The following is a 19941-nucleotide window of genomic DNA, read 5'->3' on the forward strand; positions in this document are numbered from 1 at the left end:
CTAGCCGCCACTGCTGCAGTTTTCAAGCAGTTTTTCCGAACAGTCTTTTCAACAGTTCATTTTGAACTGTTTTTAAACAGTTTCTTCTTTTATGGTATATAATTCTCTTAATTTCTGGTATCTTCTGTAAGTCTCTGCCACGGATCCATTAGTATCTGCCACTGGGTTGGGTTCCATCTCTTGTTCTTGTAACATTAAAATGTTCTTAGCATCTTTGTCTTTTTTTTCTACTTTTGAGGGTGAGCTCGAGGGAGTTGATCACGGTTCTCATAACGACCCAGGTGAGGCATGGGATCATACATGGAAGAAAAATAACACTTATTAGAGCACCACTTAAAGCAATCAATTTTTAAACAGTTTCTTCTTTTATGGTATATAATTCTCTTGATTTCTGGTATCTTCTGTAAGTCTCTGCCACGGATCCATTAGTATCTGCCACTGGGTTGGGTTCCATCTCTTGTTCTTGTAACATTAAAATGTTCTTAGCATCTTTGTCTTTTTTTTCTACTTTTGAGGGTGAGCTCGAGGGAGTTGATCACGGTTCTCATAACGACCCGGATGAGGCATGGGATCATACATGGAAGAAAAATAACACTTATTAGAGCACCACTTAAAGCAATCAATACCTTCTTTTACCAATCACCTTTTAGTAAATCATTCCACCAGTTTCCCTCCCAGAGTTGAGACTTTCGGTCCCTTTTTAATCACCCCGTTTATTTCTCTTTTTCTTTTATCAAATCGGATGTATCATTCTCATATTTTACTTACCCTTCAATAGGTTTCTTCTCAGAACAGATCTACTTCTCTTTCATAGGGCATTCCCCCAACAATTCTTGTTTAAAATTTCCTATATTTTTGAATAGCCGATATATGTTACCGTCCTCTATACAAGTTGTTACTGACAAAAAAAAAAAAAGTTGATACAATTAGGACTCGGATTAGTGTGTTCTGAGGACGGCAGTCCAAGATTCTCCTGCATACAAAGGGTAGTAACACTTCTCGCATGGCTCTGTCCTTCCCTTGTCGATGATCATAAGTAGGAGGATACGTAGGAATGGGGGTCCGGTACAAGCCACTATCACAATCGTGTCGCCCCTCCGTAGAGGATAAGCAACTTTTCGTGGCAAGAGTGTAGATATATGTTCCCGTCCTCTATTACAAGTTGTTACTGAAAAAAAAAAAAAAAGTTGATACAATTAGGACTCGGATTAGTGTGTTCTGAGGACGGCAGTCCAAGATTCTCCTGCATACAAAGGGTAGTAACACTTCTCGCATGGCTCTGTCCTTCCCTTGTCGATGATCATAAGTAGGAGGATACGTAGGAATGGGGGTCCGGTACAAGCCACTCTCCCAATCGTGTCGCCCCTCCGTAGAGGATCAGCAACTTTTCGTGGCAAGAGTGTAACTTGATGTGGTGTTGCCCCCCTTTCTCCTTTTCTTAATGTGTTACTCTTACTAGTTACTGTTGCAGGAGTTCACTTTCACTTTTGTATCAACTTGTTTCTTCTGTTCTTTTTAGGGCCAGATTGCTAGGTGCGTGGGAGAATGCTCTATTTCTTTCCTTTGATCTTCTGATCTGAAACAAGAGATGCCAGAAATTAATATATTATACAATTTTACATCTTTTACACTAAATATTAATTTCTTTAAAAACATATCAACAACTTTTCACTTAAAACATTCAAGTAGCAATTCTCAGGAATTATATAATCTATGGGTCTTTTGACGGTGTGTCCGAGGTCTCTTTGGACTTTGTTAAAGTTGGTTGTAGCTCCTTGGGTGTGGAAACCGGCCCTTTTACTCTGGTTATATGTGTCCATCCTCGTTCCTGATTGGTAATATAGGTGTGTTGTATGGTGACATGCACGGTTCCAATATACCTTCCTTTATCAGATCTTTGATAACTGGTTTCAGTCCTTGCTTTCCCTCTACAGAAACTGGATACTGTTTAACTCTAATTGGAGGAAGGTTTGGTTTTATTTTAATTTCAATAGGTGGAATGTCCAGCAACCCATGTCCTCCTTCCTCTGCCCACACATTTGAGTTAATTCCTTTCTCATCGTCTTCTTTCAATAACATCATTTTTGCCACCATACAATTTCCTTTGGGTACCACTCCTATCTTTAGTTGTACTTGTAAGTCCTGGCCTAGAAGATTCGAATCAAATTCTGGCACATATAGAAGATCAGTACAGCCTTCTCTGAAGCTTCCTTTGATGGTCACATCCTGTATGACAGGTACTTCAAAAGGGTTATTTTCAGCACCCCTAACTTTACAAGTCTTATTACTTATTTTGCAACCTTTTGGAATTTTTGACACACTCAATCTATCAGCTCCAGTGTCTACCAGAAATTCAATTTCTTCGCTCTGAGGGCCAAGTTCCAAATTTACCAGGGGCTCTTTTTGATGACACAGTCCGTCCCTCAGAGCATAGAGCCCCTGACACTCCTCATCGTCCCCTCTCAATTTTCTTTCTAATGCATCTTGTTCTCGGGACATAGCATAATCTATTTTTCTTATATTACAAAAATTTCTGGTGTGTCCTTTTTCTCCACAATAAAAGCATATAATCTCTGCCCATGGTGGTCTCCCTTCTATCCACTGTGTTTTGTTGATAATTGGTCTGCTGTATTCATTTCCCTTAAATCCAACACACTTATCCTTTCCCTCTCTAGGTGACTCAATGTTTCCAAATCTTACACTTTCTCTTGGTCTAAACTCACTTCCTCTAGGCCTATTATACCTGTCGCCTTCTCCTCCTGCTGATCCATCGTTTCCAAATTCTGCACTCTCCCTTGCTACTGCCACCATGATTTTCACCTTGGTTCTTGTCTTCTCTTCATCTCTCCTCAAATATACTTTCTGTGCCTCTCTTAGCAATTCATTCATTCCCTTCTCTTGCCAATCACCTATCTTTTCTAGCTTCCTTCTTATATCCACCCATGCTTTCGTCACAAATTGTATTTTAACTAACACTTGCTGCTCGGGGCTGTCTGGGTCCACACTCGAATATAGCTGGAAATTTCTCTTTAACCTCTCTAACCAGGCACTTGGTGACTCTTCCTTTTCCTGCTGACTGTCAAAAGCTAACCTTGCATTGTTGGTTCTCGGTACTGCCTCCCGTATTCCCCTTATGATTAAGGTCCGTTATTGTCTCATATTCGTTCTTCCTTCCTCCTCATCTGGGTCCCAGTCGGGTGCGTTAAGAGGCATTTTATCTTCCCCCCTAGGACCACCTCGATTTTCTCTTTCCCAGATTCTCATACTTGCTGCTCTTATCATTTGTATTTCTTCAGTAGAAAATAATATATCTACGATTGAATTTAGCTCCTCCCACATATAAATATTAGGTCCTAAGAACTGATCTAATTGCTGGGAAATACCTATGGGGTCTTCCAAAAGAGGTTTAATCTCTTTCTTAAAATTTCTTACCTCCGAGGCAGTTAAGGGTGCATTCACAAAGCCTATACCCCCTCTGGCTCCACCCATAGGTACTTCCCTTAAAGGAAATAATTTTTCAGCTTTTTTAAGATTTTCTTGTATTTTCTTGGCCTGGAACCTAGTATTGTATGGGTGACTCTCAACATATTTGTCTTGTTCATTTATTTTATGTTCTTCCTTATTTCTACAGCAGCAGGCTGTTTCGGTTGTTGGATGTTCTTTCCCTGTTTGATCTTTGGGGTTTTGGGGTATATGGGGTATATAAAATGGAGTACCAAACATGGGAGAAGGAACGCTTTGAGGCATTGGCTGAAATATGGGAGAGAAATAAAAAGGAGGGTTTTGAAAGGTTTTGGGAATCCCAATTGGGGTAGGGGTACTTTTAGAGGTATTTGATGCACCCGGCGAAATTAGAGTTAAACTTGAATGCTCAGGTTCAGGTGTTACTGGGAGGGGAGATGGCACCGAGGAAGAGGTATCTGCAATATGTTGTTCTTTATTCGAGGAGGGAGGTGATTTTGTTGTTTCTACATTTAGGTCTTGTCTCAATTTTTCCCTTGGGGTTGGTATTGTGGAGTATAATTCCAGAGGAGAAGATGGTCTAAGGGGTCCCAACTCCTTTCTGGCAACCTATTAGCTTCTTTTTCTTTTTCTTTTTCTTTTTGAGACTTTATATACTTTTACTTCTCTTTCTTGTTTCTCTCGTTCCATGCAACATCTTGCATATTTAATTTCTTGTTGGCATGGATCTATTCGGGTGTTAACGTAACATAACCATTTTTCCTTTGTTCCATATCACGGCCAATACACTGGGCCTTCCGCAATACTGTTCTTAGGCCAAACTTCAGTACAATATTTTATCATCTGTATCTTATTTAAATTTCTTAATCCCTCATTGTTGTCCCAATTATCCAACATCTTCCCCAATGGGCTATTGGGAGGTATACTTTTTAAAGTCTGCTTTCCTTTTCCTTTCTTAACACCATGCTTTCCAGCACACTGCCCCATTTTCTCTAAAACTTTAACTGTATTTCTTAACAGTGACTATGAGATTGGATGGTACGAGCAGAGTAAAAGTTCAATGGAAATTTGATTTTTCAAAATAAATATAACTTATCTCAAATATATTTTGTACCAAGCAACTCAACACTATTTAAAGAAGTTGAATATAACTAAATATAAGAAAACACCAAGCGTGGGAATGGGAATTAAGGTAGCAGATTTTATAGAAATGAAATAAAGTAAATATGGTGAGCATGGGAATTACTAAACGTGAGAATTGAAATAAAGATGGCGGATTTATAGAAATGAAGTAAAATAAATATGGTGACTTAAGGTAAATTGAGATGGCAGAACGTAAAAAGATTTAAATATGAACCACTGAATGTAAGAAATGAAATAAAAATGGCAGATTTATAGAAATGAAATAAAATAAATATGGCGACTCAAAGTAAATTGAAATGGCAGGACATGAATATGGAACGTGGGAAACAGTAAGCGTGGAAATTGAAATAAAGATTATAAATCTAAATTTATACCTTAAAATGTGAAAATAATTGCAGTAAATATAACAAATCAAGGAAATTAATTTCTATTTAGACTTTTAAGAAATTAAAATCAATATCAGCTCTGAGATAATAAAATAGAAATAACTTAATTAAAAAAATCAATCCGTTTTTTAAAGAATCAAAAAATATTTAGAAAAGAAATTGTTAACTTACAATTTAATTAGACCTATAATATAAAAGAATCACTAAATACACTAAATATTCTGTGCTTATTCAAAATGGCCGCCACTCGGCCCACAACCACTACACAGTAAAAGTAAATTTAAAATGGTGAACTCATAGCCTCTACACACAACGCCTCATGCACTCAAAATGGCCGCCACTCGGCCCTCGACCACACAACACGATAAAAGAGAACCTAAAATGGCTGCCTCGCAGCCCTCACACAGCACTACTTTACCAACTTAAAATGGCCAGCACTCGGCCCACAACTTAAAGCTACCGAGATAAAACTTAAAATGGCCACCACTTGGCCAATCACTTAAAACAACACCCAGTACAAACTTAAAATGGCTACCTGGCCAACCGCTTAAAAACACAGTTTGGGAGTTGTCTGGGGACTTTTGGGCTAGCCCTCACCCCAGAACCTCACTCCTTATTTTCCCAAAACAATTTAAACACAGTCAAAAATTAATTTTCACACAACCAAAAATTTTCCCTAACCTCAGACCAGTTCTAACCTCCTTTCCAGCCCTAGCGACTGGAAAGACCCTTCCACAGCCGGTGGCCCACCTCCCTCATGTGGGTCACCGCTCCTGTGAAGATATTTTCGGCTACCCCTACGACCCTCTTTATCTAGAATCCTAGCTCGAGGTAGCCTACTTCCTCCTATGACCCCCTTCGACTGGGGTTCTAGTTCGGAGGACCCTACTTCCCTCAGGTGGGGCACCCTCCCCTTCCCTGGCCTTGAAGAAGGGGCACTCCCCCGCACAGTGGCTGCTTTAAGCCACAGTCTCCGTGTGGGAGTATTTTCTCCCACACCTAAGGTCCTAGTTCCTCAGACACTCACTCCGGGAGTCTGTACTAACAGCCCCCGTCTCACTCATACTCACGCACTTCACACCCCCTATGACTGCAAACCCCACTCGTGTTGCTCAGGGACAACACGAGCCCCCCTCCCTCTCGGAGGGCTTACCCTTTGACCTGTTGCTGTTCTCTTTGACCTTGGGAGTAGGCGTGTTCCCCTCCTCGGTCCGACGTAGTCCCAAAATCCGACAGTCAAAAAAATGTGGCTGGACGCGTCTTTGGCTCTGGGCTACCTGGGACCGTCTCGGGGTCTTGGCCTATCCTGGACGGCTCCCCAAAGTTGTTATAATTCGAACGAGGCCAGATTTCAGAGTAGAGATTGAAACAGGCTCTCGTTTATTTAAAATAAGTCAAGGAGAACTGAAGACCCAGGATAAGCCCAGGTCTTCTACAACAGCTCAAAATTCCAAAAGCAGCGTGCTTCTCACACGCTGGGTTCTTTCAAAAATACACCAACACGAACAAACCCAAAAGAACCTGGATTAACAGAAAACCTCCCTTTTTATAATGGTCCCTGGTCCAAGGTTGGTGGGTTTTGGATCTGCGCACCGATTGGTGGAATTTGGGCGCTTTGATTGGTCCTTACCAATGTTCATTCTGGACCAATCATTTCCCCAGGGCGTTGAGTGATTGGTCAGTGCCCTGGTCCAATCACTCTCCACCTCCAGTCCCCACCAAGTGCTGGACGCTTCCCTTCCCCCACAACAAGCAACCCCCATTCTTCCCCAACTGTAATTAAAACAAAATTTTATTAAAACACCACTGTTTGAGACCAGTTAACCTGTACTGTTGGTAATCTGGTGGATGGTGGAGGTGGTCTCTCACATGCAGTGAACTCGGACAGATCAACAGGGATGGCCTGACCTGTAATCTGACCTTTGTTGAGGAAGACAGGTGGTCGAATGCAAAAGAGTCCTACAGCAAAGGTGTCAATAGCATGTGGCAGCAATCCCAGAACGATAGTAATTTCCGGTGGTGTGCCCTTAGTGTCTCCAATGACAACACACTTACTCTTGATCCAAAGCCAGGTACCTGGTGCCTGAGGCGCGACCATCGCAAGGTGGCACTGGGAGTCCATGATGTTTAGTGGCTCTACCAGCTGCAACCTGAAAGGTGAAACCAGAGAAGAGGTGGTTAGTGACAGAAAAGTCAGGGTTGTGTTTGAAGTCAAGTCCAGTTTAAATTGTCTTAAAGTTGAGTGGGCAGACTGGGATCCCCTCCCCAAATCCCCTTTTTGTGATGGTATGTAGTAGTGTGTTTATTTTCAGATTGTAATATGGTTTGTTCCGTGTACCCCTCTTAGTTATAGTGGTTCTGCCCTGAGTATCTCTCTCCTCGATCACCCCGTCCTTCTAGTCTTTCCCCTCCCAGTTACCTTGACAACCTATGTATCTTCCCCTAAACCCCTCCCTGGTGCCCTGTCCGTCACTCGATGGCCCAACCTTCCCATCTAGAATCTTCTGCCCAAGGTGTCGAGTGATTGGTTCAGGGACCAAGGCCCCTCCCCATGCTCTCTCCTATTAGCTGTCCCATTATGTCAATCACCCCCACCTGACACCCCTCTGTTTCCCCATTGGCTCTGTTCACTTCTCTTTAAAAACCGATGTCAGACCTCAGTTCGAGGTCTTCGGGCGACAGTTTCCCTGGAGATTATTAAATCTGGATTGTGCTGTCACCGAAGTCCGTGTCCTGTCTTCTGTGGGTAGCAGCCTCTTCTCTTCGTCGTGGATCCTCGTCCCATAAGGTGAAAGCCTTAGGCGCTCTCCTGACAGAGCCCGGGATCGGGAGAGTGCCCCCATGCTGCTGGCAGTGCTGGCCGCAGCTAGCTGGGGTTTATCTTTGAGGCCAGCCGCCGCTGCAATGGTAAGTCACCTGCCCTATTTTTGTGCACGCACAGGGAGGGGCTATGCTCACGTGAGTCTTAGTTTTTTTGATGTTGATTTAGTCCCTCCTGGGATGCCATCTGCTTTCTGCGGAACTCATGAAATTGAGCCTGCAGCGGACAGTCTGGCATCCAGTGCTCCAGGGTCCCACAGAGATGGCACTGACCGTGAGGTGGAAGTCTTCTACCCTGGGTGGGAGTGTGCTGGGACTGAGCTGGCATCACTTCGGTGACAAAATCAGATGAATCAATGAACGACACTTGGCGCGCTGGTGGTTTATTTCCGGTGTCTTCTTTTGTGATAACAGGAACCTTTATCTGGCAGACTTTGATCATAGATTGGATAGTTGGAGGTGGGTCCAGTGGGAGATTGAGGATGGCTGCCTTGCAAGCGGTGTTTGCATTTGCAGCAGCCATCTCTAGCAGTATTTCTGGTCGGGCGCTGGTGCTTTGGACCTGCTGGTCGATGGCCCTGTGGAGACGCTCGACAAACAATATCAATGTTTCCTCACCTCCTTGAGTTATTTTGGAGAATGTTATAGTTGGTGTGACCGATTTCAGAGAAAGGAAAGCCCTCTCCGCCGCCTTCGCGCTCTCCTTTAGCACAGTGTGAGGGACAACCCTGGATTGCGTTGCCCCATCAGCCCAATTCCCAAGCCCGAAGAGATGTTCAGTGCAAACTGCTTCACACCCAAGGACCATGCTGGTCTCAGCATCCACACACAACTATGGGAGGATTTCCTGGACCCACTTTTTCCATGCCTCCTCCTATACCAAAAATTCAGTCGCGTTGAGGAGACATGAAAAAAGCGTCCACAAATCGCCAGGTACTTCATCTGTTTCTAACAAAGAGGCCCGAAGGAGCCGCTGGAAATATTCGCTTTCCCAGGAAAATTCCTTCTTAGCCTTGCACAGCTCCTTGATGGTGGAGTGGGGGAATGGGGCCCACTGCACTTTGGTTGGTCCCTGTCCCTCCTGGTGGTACGTGACCGGGGCCGCAGGGATGACCGGCGTGGGCCCGGTGTTCCGGTCCTTCCACTCTTCCCCCCCGGAAACCAGGTCATGGGAACCGAAAGACGGAGTGTGGGAACCCGAACAGGGGAGGGAAGGGCAGTGCTTAGGAACCTGGGCGGAGTCAGGAGGTGCAACGGCTCTGCCTGTGGGACATAACCTGGGGGTGGGACCGAGGAAAGGGGAGGAGAGTAGGGCAGGGAAGGGGATGGAGAGACGAGGGGAAAATTGACGTAGGGAGGAGCAGGGTTTTGTGGGAGGTGGGAGGGGAAGAAAGGGTTGGCGGGAACAAGAAAAGGATTGTGGGGAGAAGACGGCATTGTAGCGGGAAAAGCCACGTGGCTGCCGCCATCTTGAGCTCCATGGGAGACATCTTGGGACTGAATGTAAGAGCTGTCAAGCTCCGGAACTGAAAACTTAATTTTGGGTTTTACAACTGGGCACTTCGGGGAGCAGAGAAGGGGGTTCGGGGAAGAATCCCCCGAAGTCTGGCCAGGACTCCAGAGGCAGGGGGTTGGAGGGTCTGGAGGAAAACCCAGAGGATGGCAAGAACTGGCGCGGTGCCTACACGAGCTGTTCCCCTCAGGATCCCCTTGTTTCGAGGCAAAGACAGTGGCAATGATACATTCTGGTGGCCATTCTTCCTCTCCCCATTGCTGAGTGCCTCCTATGGACAAGTCTTTCTTTTTCCAGGCTAATTCATCATAGAGCGGCACTCCTAAATGATACCCCTCTATTCTGGGCAGGAGGAAGAAGGATGGTCTTATTATGCCTAGGGTACAACTCCCAGCCCTTCCTTTTGGCAAGACTACGGACGCCCTTTTCCCACACAGCCAATATAAACTTTTTGGAGCACTCCAAAATTGGAGTTGGCTTTCTAATTTATAATTGGTTTTGTTCCAAAATTTGGCAATTTGGGGTGCATCCCAGAATGGATTGGGCTCTCTGGGGGGGCATTCATATAATTTCTCTCTTTCTATATAAAAGCATTGGGATCTTTTGGACCTTGACCAATACAAATGCGGACACTTAGGGATCCACCACTGATGGGTTTCTTTCAAGACTAAGTAACTCTTGCAATGGATCTCACCCAAATACACAGTGTACTCTGGATGTCTCCTCCAAAGACACTCTTCGCCAATCATTTCGGATCGCAGGTTCCATATCTCTTCTTCCAGTCGGTTGTCTTGCTCGGATCCTTCTTTATCTAGAATTCTAAGTACATCTTGTGGACTCATGGGAATCCCTCCCCATGGCCAAATTTCAGCCATATGGGTGTCCCCACAAAGCCAACAGTTGGAGATGTTAAATTCATGACTAATTTGCTCCACTAGGTCAAGGAATAGGTTTTTCCATCCCAGAGCTGGGATTTTTGGTCCCTTTTTAATCACCCCTTTTATCTCTGTTTCTTTTACTAAATCAGATTCCTAGTTCTTACTTGTCCTTCAATAGGTTTCCTTTCAGAACAGATCGATTTCTCTTTCATAGGGCATTCCCCCAACAATTCTTGTTTAAAATTTCCTATATTTTCGATTAGCCAATATGTTTTACCGTCCCCTATACAAGTTGTTACCGACAAAAAGTTGATACAATTAGGACTCGGGTTAGTGTGTGTTCTGAGGACGGCAGTCCAAGATTCTCCTGCATACAACGGATAGTAACACTTCTTGCAGGGTTCTGTCCCTCCCTTATCGATGATCATAAGTAGGAGGATACATAGGAATGGGGGTCCGGTACAAGCCACTCTCTCAATCATGTCGCCCCTCCGTAGAGGATCAGCAAATCTTTGTGGCAAGAGTGTAACTTGATCCGGTCTTACCCCCCCTTCTCCTTTTCTTAACATATTACTCTTACTAGTTACTGTTGCAGGAGTTCACTTTCACTTTTGTATCAACTTGTTTCTTCTGTTCTTTTTAGGGCCAGATTGCTAGATGCCTGGGAGAATGCTCTATTTCTTTTCTTGGATCTTCTGATCTGTAACAAGAGATACTAGAAGTTAATATATTATACAATTTTACATCTTCACACTAAATATTAATTTCATTTAAAACATATTAACAACTTCTACTTAAACAATTTCAAGAGTTGTAATTTATGTGTCTTTTGACGGTGTGTCTAAGGTCTCCTTTGATTTTGTTAAAGCTGGTGGTGGTTCCTTAGGTGCGGAAACTGGCCCCTTTACTCTGGTTATATGTGTCCATCCTCATTCTTGTGTTTGTACAGCAGTTTCAGTAGTCAATAAGACTTGAAAAGGACCTTCCCATTTTGGGACTAAGGGTTGTTCCTTCCAGGCTCTGATCAACACCCAGTCACCAGGCTGAAATTTATGAAGTTTGAAATCGATAGGAGTAGTTTGAGGAAGATATCCTTTTATTCTTAATTCCTCTAAAGTGTTGGAGATAGTCTTTATATATTTTCTCACACTCATCTCTCCTTCTTCATATGTTCTTGCATGTCCTAGGGTTGTTAAAAACGGCAGCTCAAACATCATTTCATATGGTGAAACTCCTACATCTGCTCTCGGTTTTGCTCTTATTCTTAATAAAGCCAAAGGGAGACATTTTAGCCAATTCATTTTTGTGTCCTCTGTTAATTTGGTAAGTGTATTCTTAAGAGTTTGATTCATTCGTTCTACTCTTCCAGAACTCTGGGGTCTCCAAGGTGTATGAAACTTCCATGTGATGTTTAAGGCTTCTATGAGCTGTTGTACTATTTTAGCTGTAAAATGGGGACCTCTGTCTGAATCGATGGTATTTATTATTCTGTATCGGGGTATGATTTGTTCTAATAAGATTTTACTTACAGTTTCTGCAGTTTCCCTTGTGGTTGGATATGCTTCCACCCCGTGGGTCAGGTGATCTATTATCACTGATACTTGTACCTCTGCATCTGTGGCAGTTCTGTGAAATCTACTTGGACACCTTGGAACGGTCTTTTTGCTAACTCTCCCCCCTTGAGGTGGTTTTCTCATAATTTTCTATTTATTCTTTGACATATCATGCAGTCCTTAAGTTATTATTCTTGCAATTTCCCATACACTGATACATACATAGGTTCTCATAAAATGGTCATGTAAAGCTTGGGTCCCCCAATGGGTTGATGCATGCAGGTCTTCCAATATTTTTCTGGTGAGTGCTTTATTTAGTACTTGTCTTCCATCTGGCATTTCCCATTTTCCCGTTTCCTTTAGTACTGCATGTTTTTGTAACTCCTCCTGCTTTTTTCATCAAATATAGGAATTTCCTCTATTCCTTTATTCTCTCCTTCCCTTCTCCTATTTCATTCAACCTAAAGATCTTTTCTGAGTCCTCTAGAGCAGCCCGTTTCTGCTGCAAGATCAGCCAAATTATTTCCTTTCATTTCTTTAGTATCCCCTCTTTGGTGTCCTTTTACATGGACGATGGCAATTTCCTTAGGTCCTTTTAAGGCTTCTAAAACTGCTTTTATAAGGCCTTCGTGAATCAAGGTCTTTCCTTTTGTATTAATAAATCCTCTTTCCACCCAAATTTTGCCAATGGTGTGAACTACTCCATAAGCATATTTTGAATCGGTATAGATGGTTCCACTTTTCGAGCCACTTCAGTCCTCGTAATAGCGCATAGATTTCGCAGCACTGAGCAGACCAGTTTATGGGTAATTTTCCTTGTTCTATAATCGCCATTGTATGGCCATCCACCACAGCATACCCCGATGCTCGCTTACCATCTACCACCCAAGATGATCCATCCACAAAAAGCATTTCACGTTCCAGCAATGGCTGTTCTAGTAAGTCCTCTCTTACTTTTATTTGCAAGTCTATAGTCTCGAGGCAGTGGTGTTCTAGTTCTTCCTTTGGTTCCCCATATAAACATCGGGCAGGGTTTTGTATTCTTGTGGTGGATAGTCTATATTCTCACTATTATTTAAAATCAGTTCATACTTTAACAGTCTGCTATCAGTCGGAAATCCACTGACATGCTCGTTTGCTTAATATGCTTTTTAGATCATGGGGTGTATACACTTTGATTTTATTACCTAAAGTTAATTTGTAGACTTCTGCTACAAGGATTACAGTTGCGGCTACTGCTTGAAGACATGTAGGCAGCCTCTGACAACTGGGTCAAGTAATTTTGAAATATAGGCAATAGGTTTCCGTACTCCACACTAGTCCTGTGTTATGACACCATAAGCTATACCGTCCTCAACATTAACAAACAGTTCAAACAGTCTGTTTAAGTCCGGTAAATTTAAAACTGTAATATTTGCTGATTTCTCTTTGAGTTCTTCTAATTTCTCATCATCATCTTTATTCCAATTGATGGGTTCATTTTCAACTAATTTGTTGTACAGAAATTTAACCAATTTTGTGTGTCCACCTATCCACAACTTACAGTATCCAATCAGTCCCAACAATTTTCTTACATCTGTTTTTGGTTTTGGTGCCAGTAATGAAAGTATCCCTTGAATTCAATCACCATCTAATTTCTTATAACTTTTCCCAATTAAGTGTCCCAAATACTTTACTTCAGGTTCCACAAATTGCAATTTTCTTTTTGATACCTTTAACCCTTTTTCACCTAGGAAGTTCAACAAGTTAACTGTTGTTTTCTGTACTTCCTCTTTGTTCGCCAGAGATTAATAAATCATCTACATATCGCAGAACTTGAGAATTACCTTCAGGTTTAAATTGTTTCATTATTTCTTCTAAAGTCTGTCCCAACAAATTAGGCGACTCTGTGAACACTTGTGGCAATCTTGTCCATTGTAATTGTTGTTTCCTCCCAGTCTCCTCATCTTCCCACTCCAACGCAAACCATTTCCTGCTTTCTCTCTCTAGTGGACATGACCAAAATGCATCCTTTATAACACTGAACCACGCATGGGTTGCTGGTACTTTGCTCAGTAAGTTATATGGGTTGGCAACTACCGGATATCTTGTGACTGTCTGCTTGTTTACTTCTCGTGGATCTTGAACTAAACAGTATTTGCCATCCAGTTTCTTGATGGGTAACATAGGTATGTTGTGTGACGACATATATGGTTCTAATATACCTTCCTTTATCAGATTTCTGATAACTGGTTTCAGTCCTTGTTTTCCCTTTACAGAAATTGGATATTGCTTAACTCTGATTGGAGGAAGGTTTGGTTTCATTTTAATTTCAATAGGTGTAATGTCCAGCAACCCATGTCCTCCCTCCTCTGCCCACACATTCAAATTAATTCCTCTCTCATCTTCTTCTTTTAATATCATCGTTTTTGCCACCATACGTTTTCCTTCAGGTACCACTCCTATGTTTAGTTGCACCTGCATGTCCCGGCCTATAAGATTATAATCTAGTTCTGGCATATATAGTAGGTCAGTACAGCCTTCCCCGAAACTTCCTTTTATAGTCACATCTTCTATAATAGGTACTTCAAAAGGGTTATTCTCAGCACCCCTAACTTTGCAAGTCCTTTTGCTTAGTTTGCATCCTTTTGGAATTTTTGACACACTTGATCTGTCTGCTCCAGTGTCTACCAAAAATTCAATCTCTTCGCTCTGAGGGCCAATTTCCAAGTTTACCAGGGGCTCTTTTTGATGACCTATTCCGTCCCTCAGAGCATAGAGCCCCAACACCCCTAATCGTCTCCTCTTAGTTTCCTTTCTAATGCATCTTGTTCTTGTGACATAGCATCATCTATCTTTCTTTTTTTACAGAAATTCCTAGTATGCCCTTTCTCTCCGCAATAGAAACATATAACCTCTGCCCATGGTGGTCTCCCTTCTATCCACTGCGTTCCACTGTCCTTATTATATTCACTGTTTCCAATAAATGGTGTTTTGTATTCACTTCCTCTAGGTCCAGTATATCTATGCTTTCCATCCCTAGGTGACTCCATGCTTCCAAATCTTACACCTTCTCTTGTCCTAGCCCCTCTGAACTCACTTCCTTTAGGCCCATTATACTTGTCTCTTTCTCCTCCCACTGATTCATCGTTTCCAAATCCTGCACTCTCCCTCGCCACTGCTACCATGATTTTTGCCTTTGCTCTTGTCTTTTCTTCATCTCTCCTTAAATATACTTTCTGTGCTTCTATTAACAATTCATTCCCTTCTCTTGCCATCATCTGTCTTTTCTAACTTTCTTCTTATATCAACCCATGCTTTTGTAACAAATTGTATCTTGACTAACACTTGCCCCTCTGGACAGTCTGGGTCTACACTTGAATATAACCCGAAGTTCCTTTTCAACCTCTCCAACCAGGCGCTTGGTGATTCCTCCTTTTCCTGTTGACTGTCAAAGGCTAATCTGGCGTTATTTGTTCTTGGTACTGCCTCCCGTATTCCTCTGATTATCAATGTTCTGTATTGTCTCATGTTTGTTCTTCCTTCCTCCTTGTTTGGATCCCAATCTGGTATGTTAAGTGGCATTTTATCTTCCCCCCTAGGACTCCCTCGATTTTCTCTTTCCCATATTTTCATGCCTGCCACTCTGATCATTTGTATTTCTTCCGAGGAAAATAATATGTCCATAATTGAATTTAGCTCCTCCCACATATAAATATTAGGTCCCAAGAACTGATCCAATTGCTGGGAGATACCTATGGTGTCTCCCAATAGGGGTTTGATTTCCTTCTTAAAATTCCTGACCTCCGAGGCGGTCAATGGTGCGTTTACAAACCCTACACCTCCCCTAGCTCCACCCACAGGTACCTCCCTTAGGGGAAACAAATTCTCAGTCTTCTCAGGATTTTCCCTCATTCTCCTTGCTTGGAACCTAGTATTATATGGGTGACCCTCTACTCGCTTGTCTTGTTCACTTATTTCGTTTTCCTTCTTATTTTTACAACAGCAGGCTGTTTCTGTTATTAATTGTTCCTCCTCTGTTTGGTCTTTAGGCTGTTGGGGTACATGGGGTATATAAAGGGTAATACTAAAAATAGGATTTTGAGGGGTTGGTAGAAATATAGGGGAAAAATAAAAAGGAGGATTTTGGAAGGTTTTAGGAATTACAATTGGAGTAGGGGTACTTTGAGTAGTATTTGTAGAATTTTATGCACTCGGCAAAATTGAAGGTGAACTTGAGTGCTCAGACTCAGGTGTTACTGGGAGGGGAGATGACATAGAGGAGGGTGTATCTGCAATGTAGTGTTCTTCATTTGAGGAGGGAGATGATTTTGCTATGATTGCGTTTGTATCATGTCTTAGTCTTTCCTCCGTGGTTGGTATTGTGGGATATAAGTCTGGAGGAGGTGGTGGCAAATCGCTTATAGGTGATGCTGAGGGAGGAGGAGGTAATGGGAGGTATTCTATTGGATCTGGAGGGGGAGAAGGAGGAGGAAGATAATCTAATGGGTCCCACCTTTTTTCTGATAATCTGCTAACTTCTTTTTCTCTTTCCTTAGAGACTTTATACACTTTTATCTCTCCTTCTTGTCTTCCTCTTTCCATCCAATATCTAGCCTACTTAATTTCTTGTTGGCATGGATCTATCCTGGTATTAACATATCTGTTTAAAGCCACACATAACCATTTTTCGTCGGTGCCATACCATGGCCAATATACTGGACCTTCTGCAATACTCTCTCTAGGCCATATTTCAGTACAGTATTTTATCATTTTGATTCTATCCAACTCCTTTAGTTCTTCCTTATTATCCCAACTATCCAACATTCTTCCCAACGGACTATTAAGTGGTATGCTTCTAAAAGTTTGCCTCTCTTTCCCTTAACAGCTCTCTTTCCGGCGCACTGCCCCATTTCCTTAGAATTTATCTGTACCTCTTAACAACAGTGAATATGAGATTAAATCATATGAGTAGAGTTAGATAAAAGTCAGATGGAAATTTGATTTTACAAAATAAATATGACTTATCTTAAACAAAATTGCAACTTAATCGTGGGAACCACCCAACGTGGAAATCGAAGAAAATATGGTGGATTTTCTGGAAATGAAATAAAATAAATATGGCGACTTATGTTAAATAATCAAATACAGGAGGATAAATTAAAATGGCGGGAGGGATAAATAAAAATGGCAACTTAATATGGGAACCACCCAATCGAAATAAAGATGGCAGACTTTATGGGAATGAAATTAAATAATTATGGTTGAACAACTGATATAAAAGGGCAAATTAAAGTGGCGAAACATGGGGATTAAAATAAAGATGGCAAATATAAATTAATAAATTGGAATAGCCGACCGTAAGAATTATAAGTAAAATTACTAATCTTAGGGAAATTAACTGTTTTAAATCTAGAAGGAATTAGAATAAATATAATGACTTCAATGTAATAAAATAGGAATAACTCAATTAAGGAAAATAATCTTATCGGTTCTAAAAGGATCAAATATTCAAACGTATTAGGAACAGAGATTTCAGCTAATAATTCAAATAAACCGGCAATTAAAAATGGCCACTTGGCTTTCTAACCACCACACAATAAGAACTTAAACTCGCTGCCACACAGCCTTTATACAAAGCACAGCACCACTTAACTCAAAATGGCCGCCCCTCAGCCCACACCCACGACTTGGTAAGAACTTAAACTGGTGCCACACAGACTTCACACAAAGCACAGCACCACTAGATAAAAACTTAAAACAGCCACTGTCCGGCCAATCACTTAAAAACAACTTGGGAGTCGTCTGGGGACTTTTGGCTAGCCCTCACCCCTTATATATTCCGAACGCAATTTAAACACACACAAAAAAAATTTCCCCAACTTTAGGCCAGTCCTAACCTCCTCTCCAGTCCTAGTGACTGGAAAGGCCTTTCCACAGTCGGCAGCCCACCTCCCCCCTGTGGGTTGCCACTCCTGTGAAGAAATTTTTGGCTACCCCTACAACCCTCTCCAGCTAGGATCCTAGCTCGGGGTAGTCTACTTCCTCCTATGACCCCCTTCGACTGGGGTCCTACTTCAGAGGGACCCCACTCCCCTTAGGTGGGCACCCTCCCCTTCCCTGGCCTTGAAGAAGGGGCACTCCCCCGCACGGTGGCTGCTTTAAGCCACAGTCTCCATCTCGGAGTATTTTCTCCCACACCTAAGGTCCTAGTTCCTCAGGGATTAGACTCATCTCAGTCTGTCCCTGAGGAACAGCCCTCCAGGTGATTTTATTTAGGGGGCAGAATCTTCCCTCTTACTGGGCAAGTCCACCTCACTAACCTCCACCCGGACACTCCTATGACCCCCTTTAACTGGGATCCTAGTTCGGAGTGCCGGGTGTGTCCCCCTCTATGACCCCATTTAACTGGGATCCTAGTTTGGGGGAGCAATTCGGGCCAATGGCTAAAATCACCCCTAGGAGCCTCCAATCTCTGGAGGAACGGGAGCCTACGCGGGTAAGGGCGGCGAATGGGTGGGTACTCCCCGTCTCCCCTACTCCTGGGGGTCCCTAGGGGTACACTCACTCCTTCTCAACCGTAGCTTCCCTCCGTTCCCGGCCAGCCCCCTCGCAAGAGTCCGGAACCGCGGTACTAGGAGGTCCACACTCGCTTCGGGGGTCTGTATTTACAGCCCCCGTCTCACTCATGCTCATGCACTTCGCACCACCGATGCCTGCAAACCCCACTCGTGTTGCTCAGGGACAACACAAGCCCCGCTCCCTCTTGGAGGGCTTACTCTTTGAGCTGTTCTGTGTTCTCTCTGACCTCGGGAATAGGCGCGTTCCCCTCCTCGGTCCAATGTAGTCCAAGATCTGACAGCCAAAAAAAATGTGGCTGGATGCGTCTTTCGGGCCCGGGCTAGCCCGGACCGTCTCGGGGCCATGGCCTATCCTGGACAAGTACCCAAAGATGTTATAGAAACAAATGAGGTCAAATTTCAGAAAACAGTTGAAAAAGGCTCTCGTTTATTAAAAGCAAGTCAGAGAGAACAGAGGACCCAGGATAAGCCCAGATCCTCGCACAACAGCTCAAAATCCAAAACAACGTGCTAAACACACGTTGGGTTCTTCCGCAAACAAACCACTCACGAACAAGAATAAACCCGAAAGAACCCGGCGAATGGGTGGGTACTCCCCGTCTCCCCTACTCCTGGGGGTCCCTAGGGGTACACTCACTCCTTCTCAACAGTAGCTTCCCTCCGTTCCCGGCCAGCCCCCTCGCAAGAGTCCGGAACCGCGGTACTAGGAGGTCCACACTCGCTTCGGGGGTCTGTATTTACAGCCCCCGTCTCACTCATGCTCATGCACTTCGCACCACCGATGCCTGCAAACCCCACTCGTGTTGCTCAGGGACAACACAAGCCCCGCTCCCTCTTGGAGGGCTTACTCTTTGAGCTGTTCTGTGTTCTCTCTGACCTCGGGAATAGGCGCGTTCCCCTCCTCGGTCCAATGTAGTCCAAGATCTGACAGCCAAAAAAAATGTGGCTGGATGCGTCTTTCGGGCCCGGGCTAGCCCGGACCGTCTCGGGGCCATGGCCTATCCTGGACAAGTACCCAAAGATGTTATAGAAACAAATGAGGTCAAATTTCAGAAAACAGTTGAAAAAGGCTCTCGTTTATTAAAAGCAAGTCAGAGAGAACAGAGGACCCAGGATAAGCCCAGATCCTCGCACAACAGCTCAAAATCCAAAACAACGTGCTAAACACACGTTGGGTTCTTCCGCAAACAAACCACTCACGAACAAGAATAAACCCGAAAGAACCCCAATTAACAGAAAACTCCCCTATTTATAACAGTCCCTGGCCCAGGATTGATGGGATTTGGATCCACGCACCGATTGGTGGAATTCGGGCGCTTTGATTGGTCCTTATCGATGTTCATTCTGGACCAGTCATTTCTCCAGGGCGTCGAGTGATTGGTTAGTGCCCTGGCCCAATCACTCTTCGAGTTATCTATCTCCTGCCCCACCAAGTCCTGGACATCTTCCCCTACCCAGCAACAAACAACTCCCCGTTCTTCCCCAACATTATTACAACAAAACCCATAACACACTGCACTCGGGCAGGTCCCTCTCCCTCCTGGTGGTAGGTGACTGGGGACGTTGTGGTGACTGGTGCAGGTCCGTCCAGTGTTCCAGTCCTTCAACTCCACCCCCCGCCCCCCC

Source organism: Passer montanus, unplaced genomic scaffold, assembly GCF_014805655.1.
Source record: "Passer montanus isolate IOZ18808 unplaced genomic scaffold, ASM1480565v1 scaffold152, whole genome shotgun sequence".
Taxonomy (NCBI): Eukaryota; Metazoa; Chordata; class Aves; order Passeriformes; family Passeridae; genus Passer; species Passer montanus.